Source organism: Peromyscus eremicus, chromosome 15 (genome assembly GCF_949786415.1).
Source record: "Peromyscus eremicus chromosome 15, PerEre_H2_v1, whole genome shotgun sequence".
NCBI classification, from domain to species: Eukaryota; Metazoa; Chordata; class Mammalia; order Rodentia; family Cricetidae; genus Peromyscus; species Peromyscus eremicus.
In genome coordinates this window covers 25,930,204-25,938,805 of record NC_081431.1, presented here as the reverse complement: position 1 = coordinate 25,938,805, position 8,602 = coordinate 25,930,204, and positions in this window count along the sequence as shown.

Sequence of the window (8,602 nt, the reverse complement as noted above, 5' to 3'; positions counted from 1 at the left end):
TTTAAAAAATATTTTAATATTCATGTATGCATATAATGTGTTGTGATCAAGTGTCCCTCCATGCTCTCACCTCTCATATCCCCCCCATGTTCATGTATTCTACATTTAGTTAATACCCACTGAATGCTGCCTTAATGTGCATAGGCATGCAGCCATATACTGCATATACTGGAGTATGGGTAGCCTCTCAGGGCCCCATTCCTGAAGAAAACTGATTTTCCCTCCTCAGAATCTATCAATTGCCAATAGCTCCTCAGATTGGGATGGGAATTCATGATCCACTCCCCTAAACCATGCTGAAATTTTGGCCAGCTTGATCTTGATCTTCTTCAAGTCTTATGCATGCAGTCATAGTCAATGCAAGTTCTATCTTTAAGTCTTTAGATACATGTGTTTGAATTGAAGAACCCATAGAAGACAAAAAAGTATGAAGGGGTCATGGCGGTAGGGATTTAAAGGGGGAAGCATAAAATAATGATGATATGAAGGGGAAGGGCAATAACAGAACAGGAAGAGTTAAATGTGATAGGGATAGGAGAGCAGGATATTGGAGGGAATACAGGGAAGAAAGACTAACACTAAATGCCTTCAAAATGCCCTATGGAAACCTACTACTGTGGAAGCTTCCTAAAATACATACATAAACACATATGAAGGGGTCTTAAATGGAGTTACCCTGTAACAAAGGGACAATGCCTTTTCCAGATACCATAGACTATCAAATAAAAAGTTCAGTACCAGCCAGGCAGTGCTGGTACATGCCTTTAATACCAGCACTGGAGAGGCAGAGGCAGGTGGATCTCTGTGACTGTGAGTTCGAGGCCAGCCTGGTACAGAGTGAGTTCCAGGACAGCCAGGACTGTTTCACAGAGAAACTCTGTCTCAAAAAAAATATAGAAAGAAAGAAAAAAAAAGTTCAATACCAGTTATGGGTTACCTCTTTCAAGTCACTGGTCACCAGGTCGTGACAAACCCCTCCAAACATTGCAGGCTATTGCCATTACTCTTGTTTAGCCTCCAGAACTTGATAGTAAAACTCTGTTGCTGAAGACATCACATACTTGCATCATAGTACATGGGAAAATCTAGTTGATACTGACTGAGAACTTTATTCCCAATGGCTATCTTTCATAGTGACGGAAGTTTCTAAGCACACTACCAGTGAAGAAAAGTCATTAATCATCTTACCCAGTGTGAATGTGATGACTACAAGAGTGGCTGGCCTGGCCGAGATATATGCACTGGTGGAATAATGGAACAAATGTTATGGGACTGACCAACTGCTTTCTAGTTGAATTGAAAGACCCCTTCACAAGATAGAACCTATGTTTGGTACCACTAACTGGACCAAAAACCAGTTGCAGGCTAGGCCATAGGCTCTAGGGAAGAACTTAGTACTACTCTAATAAATGGACATAATAAACTACCATCACCATATTTATAGAGATTAATGCCTCTTTAAAAACCTAAATCAGAGTAGCTTATTTTTGCAGTAGATGGTGGTTAATAGAGACCCACAACAAATCAACATGTAGAGACGAACAGACTATAGAGCGCTTGACTCTAACTAGGACATCTATATTAGAACCCAGGTCCCAAGGGCTCAGGAATTATCACAGAATCGGGGCAGAAGAATTATAAGAGTTAAAGGGAGTAGGTGTCTGGATTGAAACAGTAGTTACCAGACGCAATGCAGTTGCCCACATGAACTCTGAGGGACTAAACACACATGAATCACATCACCTTTACTTTTTATCTATCTATCTATCTATCTATCTATCTATCTATCTATCTATCTTTCTTTCTTCCTTTCTTCCTTCCTTTCTTCCTTCCTTCCTTCCTTCCTTCCTTCCTTCCTTCCTTCCTTCCTTCCTTTCTTTCTTTCTATCATATATCTATATTTTTTACTTATGTTTTTACTTTTTGGAAATTGTATTCCTAAACAAAGTTTACTTGGTCTCTCTCTTTCTTTGATCCTTTTCTTTAGAACCATATCCATACTCATAGACTCATTTTCAGAAAATGAACAATGCAAAAATTGTTACCTGTAGAGACTATGATGGGAGGTTGAAGTACAAACTCAGTTCCCAATTTAAAAGCTTTTTGCCTTAAAAGGTAGTAGCAAGAAAGCCATGAATTTTTGTCATCTCTTTTCAGTGGAAAGCAGCCATTCTGTAAAACTTATTCAGTTCTTGCGAGGACACTGCAATACTTACTTCCATTTTGCAGATAAAGAGCCAGATGGTCTCAGAAGTTAAGACACTATCCTACAGTTGTGTAACTAGTGAGAATGAGGAAGCCAAATTCTTGCTGCCTTCTTCCAGTCTTGCTCTTTTCGAGAGAACCAAAGGATGAGCAGGGACAAAAAGAATCTGCTTTCTAAACTGTCCCATTTGTAGAATAGCAGGAGTAAAATTCAAGGTCATAATGAAAATTTATTATAATTCCTTATGTTATCCAAGCCAACTTCCTACTTCTAATTGATTTTTCTCATGTTGCTTCTCCAGCTTGTGAGCACTGCTCAAACCAAATGTTTGAAAAACTTTCCCCTTGAAGATTTAATGACTCTAAATCTGTATTTGATTACTTGGTTCCACTGGGGTTTGTGCCTGTGCAACGGCCAAGATAGAAGAGCAGAAAGAAATCCTGTTGGTCATGCATTATGTATCCGCTGCCACTGGATTTGGGCTGAGACCGAGACTGTGACGTCTTCACCGGGCTTGGCATTTGCTCTGAGCTGTGTGCTTTGTTTGAACAGACTGCCTTTTGATGGAGAGGGGTTTAGCTCATGAGTCAACCACACACAACTGCTCACACTATAAATTCTAAGAAAAGTCAAGGAGATTTAGTCTCTGGGTTTGATCTTTAGATGGCCAATAGATTTCACCTTCCTGCAAAGACACCAAAAGTCCTTCCCTTCCTCTTTCCTTACTTTCTCCAGCATTTGTGGGCTCTTCAAGTGAGAACTGAGAGAACTAATACCATGAGGTTAATAATTGCTTGGGTCACCCAGTTGAGGGGGAAACACTTAAACTGCCTGGCATTAGACTGAATACAGCTGGACCTAAGGTGCATCAGTTGTATGGTTCAACTAGATTATCCATGTCAAGTCTCTAGTCTCAGTGTTCCCAGAGGTAGTACCATTTGCACGCAGACTGATACAGAGACACGGGTGCTGGTGATTCACAGGCCCCATCTCCTCTCTAAAGGCATACAAAATTGCAGTAGCTGAGACATTCCACTTTACTTGTTGGACACTACAACTTTTGCTTTTTTGTTCTTACTTAATTTGGTTACATTTATTTAGATTTTGTAAACAGTGTCCAGATGTGAAGAAATAGTTCTTACAGTAGGTGAAAACATCATAGTTTTGGGGATAATACAAATTTGAAGTTGATTTAAATGGATTACCTTTGAATATTTGGTTTAAATTATATGTAGGGCTATGTAGGCAAATGTCTGTAACCTTTACCTTTTTAGTGAAGTAAGGAACCGAAGAAGGTTTGGAATTTTTTTATAGGATTCAATCAGTTTTATTCTAGATTTTACACTGATTCTGTGCTTTTTTATTGGGATATTCATAGAAATCATACTTAGAAAACTTTAGCTTTATTTTTTAGAAAATCTTAATCTGTTCTTTTTTCTACAAATGGGTAAAGGACACAGTGAATTCAATTATCATAAGAGCATACTTTAATTGCATAATTAATTTGAAAATCTGAACTAAACTTCTTCATATTTACCTCTCTTATATTGTGATGTTTTATATAAACGACTCATTGTGACCTTCTAAAAAGAAAAAAAAAAAACAAATTAAAGTGTTCATATCAGGTACTGTTTCTCTCTCTCTCTCTCTCTCTCTCTCTCTCTCTCTCTCTCTCTCTCTCTCTCGTTTGGTGTTTCAAGTCAGGATTCCTCCGTGTAGTTTTGGTTCCTGTCCTGGATCTGGCTCTGTAGCCCAGGCTGGCCCTGAACTCACAGAGATCCACCTGGCTCTGCTTCCCGAGTGCTGGGATTAAAGACGTGCGCCACTGCCTGGCTTATGTGTTGTTTCTCAATCATTTCCCCTTTTACTCTTTGAGACTGTTCTTAGTGAACTGGAGCTCACCTATTAGACTAGACTATAAGCCAGTGAATTCTGGTAATCCTCCTGTCTCTGCCTCCCCAAGTGCTAGGACTAAAGTGTGTGCGACCACACACGGCTTTTTCTTTGCAAGATGGTGAGCTAAAATTAGGTCTTCATACTTGAGCAGTGGTCACATTTCCATTTCCCTAGTACCCGACCCCCCCCCCCCCCAACCAAAAAATTCTTAGGTGGGCTGGAGAAATGGCTCTGCAGTTAAGAGCCCTTGTTGCCTTTGCAGAGAACCCTGGAACTTGATGTCTTTCCTAGAACCCACATGGTAGCTCACAGCAGTCTGTATTTCCATTCCAGGGAGTCCGGTGCCCTCTGAACTCCTGGGGCATATTCCAACATGCAGTCAAACATTTAAACAGATGAAAACAAATAAACAGTACATCTTTAAAAAAAATTCCTAGGTGTAGAAATGAGTATCAGTTTGGAAGGTCTTAGTCATATCATTCCACTGTCAAAACAAAAACACTTCCAGTGACTCCCTGCTGCCACGGACAGTGCAAATATCTATCTCAACTTCACTTTCAAGATCCATCAGAGTCTCACCACAGCCAACGTATAAGTTGCATGGCACCCCAATTCCACTATGTTATCAGCACACCGTTTACCCAGCAGATCTTGTAATTTCCCTCTAGTACAACTTTTGCTTATTCTCTGTATATTTCTTTTAAAAATCTATCAGTTCTGCCAAGCATTAGTTAGATTACAACTTCTTTTATGAATTTATATTGATATACCAGTGGCTATAATTTATTCCCCCTCACCTCCTCCTGTCTATATCTATAAAAAATTTTGTTGCTTCTTCTATTGTGGCATTTAATACAACAGTTTATAAAACATTTATCGTCAGAGGGATAGCAAATGGAATTATCAAATAAATCAAATCCAATATGTGAAAAATCATACTCACTAGAAAACGATTCTTTTCATAATAAAATTCAACCCTGACAGTACTTTTTCTGCTAAGTTCGTGGAACATGTGAATATTTTAGTGCACTCAATATTAAAAGCATCTGTAATTTGCAAGGTATATACATATTTGGCCAATTGATGCAGGAAAAGGAAACTAAATTTGTTTTAATTGGCAAGAGTTTGAAACTTGAAACCAAACTAATAATGTAACCAATACAGCATTCATTTTAAATATTCATAAGGCTTTTGTAGACCAAGTTGCTGCAGGGAGTAAAGATGGAGGAGAAAACCTTGGGCTCTACCAAGTAAGTAAAGGAGTACATCACTGGATATTTGGACACAAGACTGATTCTCCCCACCCCTAGACTCAGAGTCCACGTTTTTCTGTTCCTTCTTCCTTCTTGGATTTCAGAAAACTACAATTTCTAGAGACTTTTGCACTTGTATCTGGCAATGCATGTGTTAGGTAGAAAGTTGGAGGTGGGTGGAGGAGAAAATGCAATGTCTTATCTCCTCTCTGCTCTGTATATTGTCTCTGACTCTCACTGCTTCCTATATACATGGACTCAAGAACACATCTCCTGTACCATCTCAGCTTCTGGCAGGCAGCTATTAACAGGCAGCTATTCCAATTCTGTTGAGTCTCTTTGGACTCTGGGGTCTGGTAATACTATCTCCTGGAGGTGAGTCTTCATTTCTAGGGATGACAGTCATTTCCTGAACATCTCATTATCATTTTTGGCTTCTCAATCCTTTCATCACCGTAACCAATTTCCTCCACTCAAGTCTGACTGTTTGAAAAAGACAGAGGCATTTCTGTTTCTCTGGTTGAATTTTGACTGGCAAAGACCTGCAGCTGGGAACTCCTTCCAGGAAAGAAGAGAAAGAAAGAGAGTCTGTTCTTCTATCAGTACCTGTACAGGTACAAAGTGAGTGTCCCTGATCCAAAATGCTCAGGCTAGAAGCGTTTCATGTCTTAGGTTTGGGGTATTTGGAAATATTTGCATATTCATGATGAGCTATCTTGGGGATGGGATCCAATTCTAGACACAGAACTGATTTGTGTTTCGTATATACATTCCACACATAGCCTGGAGGGAACTTTATGCAATATTTTCAGTGCACCTGTGTTTTGACTATGACCTGTCACAAGAAGTCAGTTACAGAAATTTATACCTGTGGCACCATGTCAACACTGAAAAGTGTTGATTTGGAAACATTCTGGATTTTATATTTCCAAATTTCAGATTAGGATGCAAAATTGTCCTGAATTGTGAGCTTTCCAATAACCCTATAACATAGATTCCATTATTTCCATTTTGCAGATTAGAAGTGTCTTAATTACTATTCTATTGCTGTGAAAAGACACCATGACCAAGGCAACTCCTACAATAGAAGGCATTCATTTGGGGGCTTGGTTACAGCTATAGCTAGTCCATCACCATCACAGAAGGAAGCAGACAGACATGGTCCTGAAGTAGTGGCTGGAGCTTTGCATCTGGCTGAAGCTAGAATACACACACACACACACACACACACACACACACACACACACACAGAGAGAGAGAGAGAGAGAGAGAGAGAGAGAGAGAAAGAGAGAGAGAGAGAAAGACAGAGAGACAGAGAGACAGTGAGGGAGACAGAGAGTCAGAGAGACAGAGACAGAGAGACAGAAAGACAAAGACAGAGTGACTGGGTCTGGTGTAAAGCCCACCCCCAGCGACACACCACTCCAACAGGGCCAAACCTCCTAGTCCTTCTCAAACACTTCTACTAACTGTGAGCCAAGCATTCAAATGTGATCCCAACATAGCAATCTCATTCAAACTACCACAAGGAGCTTGAAAATCCAAAGGCTGAATGACCTTATTGAAGACTAAAAGCACTATTGAGTTAGAGACAAAATTCACACATGGATTTTTCTATGTTCACAGGTTATGCTTTGGGGACAAGAAACCCAACAAAGAACCTTAACTTTTTCTTTATTTGTAACTTTGAATAAGAAGATGTTTGCCCAATCTTTTTAGCCCTCACTCCAGAATTAACTCATGAGGGTTTATGCATCATTAGTCACATAGAATTTGATTATGAAAAATGGTTGAAGAAAAATGAGCAGGAAAAAACAATTTCACATTCAAATTGAAGTTATTTTCTCTCCTTCTAGAACCCTCTACAGTTCCCCACTCAAGATGAAGAAAGTAACTGCATAGACTGGGCCATCATTAGTAATTCCTTCTGAAACATCTGAATAAACAGAACTTACTAAATCCTATTGGGTTTATTGTCATCGGATCTTAAATCTCACCCAGTAATCATGTTTTTAACCAATTGTCCATAAAATGCACAGTACTTCTCTTTCCTTGGATCTTCATTTCTGGAGGTTCTTATGTTCGATCAAAGGTTAAATTTGTATGCAATCTGCTTCATGTCATACAGGTCTCAGTCATGAATTGTGTGAAGGGTGAGGGAAGCACAGTGCTTTTTCTTCGCAGATTAACTTGCTTTTAAAAAGAGTGAGAAATAAAGGTAGGGTTACTAAGGCAAAAACAGTGGCTGGAGGGGTTCAAGAAGTAGGAGTGCTTGCTGCATAAAGAAGTGAACCTGAGTTCAGATCCCCAACACCCATGTCAAAAGGTCAGTATGGCCATGTTTGCTCCAGTAATCTCAGTGTGATGGGGAAAGGAGACAGACGTGTTGCTAAGGCTTTCTTGGCTGCCAGGTTGAGTGGAGAGACCCTGTCTTAAGGGAACATTGGGAAAAGTGACACAGAAGGACAATCAGCTCCACTTCTGGCCTCCATGTGCACAAATTGGTGTACACACACACACACACACACACACACACACACACACACACACACACTCCCCCAGGTCAGGAGATGACTACCTGCTGAGGGCGTGAAGCTCTGAGGAACTGGACAAGAACAAGAAATGGGGAAAATCAACACCAATGATATTAGAAAAAGGAAATAAAACCAACGTGGTTGTCACTGGGTATCACTGGAAGGGAAGTTCAAATCAGCATGGAAGTCTTCGATTTCTGTGAGGCTTCAGAAAGGTTCTAGTAGAGCTGGTAGCATTGGTTCAGTGTAAAGTACCCCCCCACAGCCCCAGGTTCGGTGGCATGGGCTCAGTGTAAAGTATCTCCCACAGCCCAATGTATGGTGGCGTGGGGTCAGCGTGAAGTGTTCTCCACAGTCCCATGTATTTAAACATTTGGTCCATAGCTGGTGGTACTGTTTTGAAAGTCTGTGGAATCTTTAGGAGATGAAGAAGTGGGTCATTGAGGCAGGACTAAGGGTTTTACAACCCAGATCCCTTTTTCTGTCCACTTCCAGCTTCCTGACTGGAGTGACCTCACACTCCTGCCACCATGCTGTCCCTGCCATGATGATTTCTTCAAACTATGTCAAAACAAAACTTTCTTCCTTTTAAGTTGCTTGTTGTCCAGCCTGTGGTCACAGAAATGAGAAAAGTAACTAACACAGACAGTGAATATATCATTTGTATCCATAGACAGTGGATCATGAGTAAACACTTAATATAATAAAAGTCA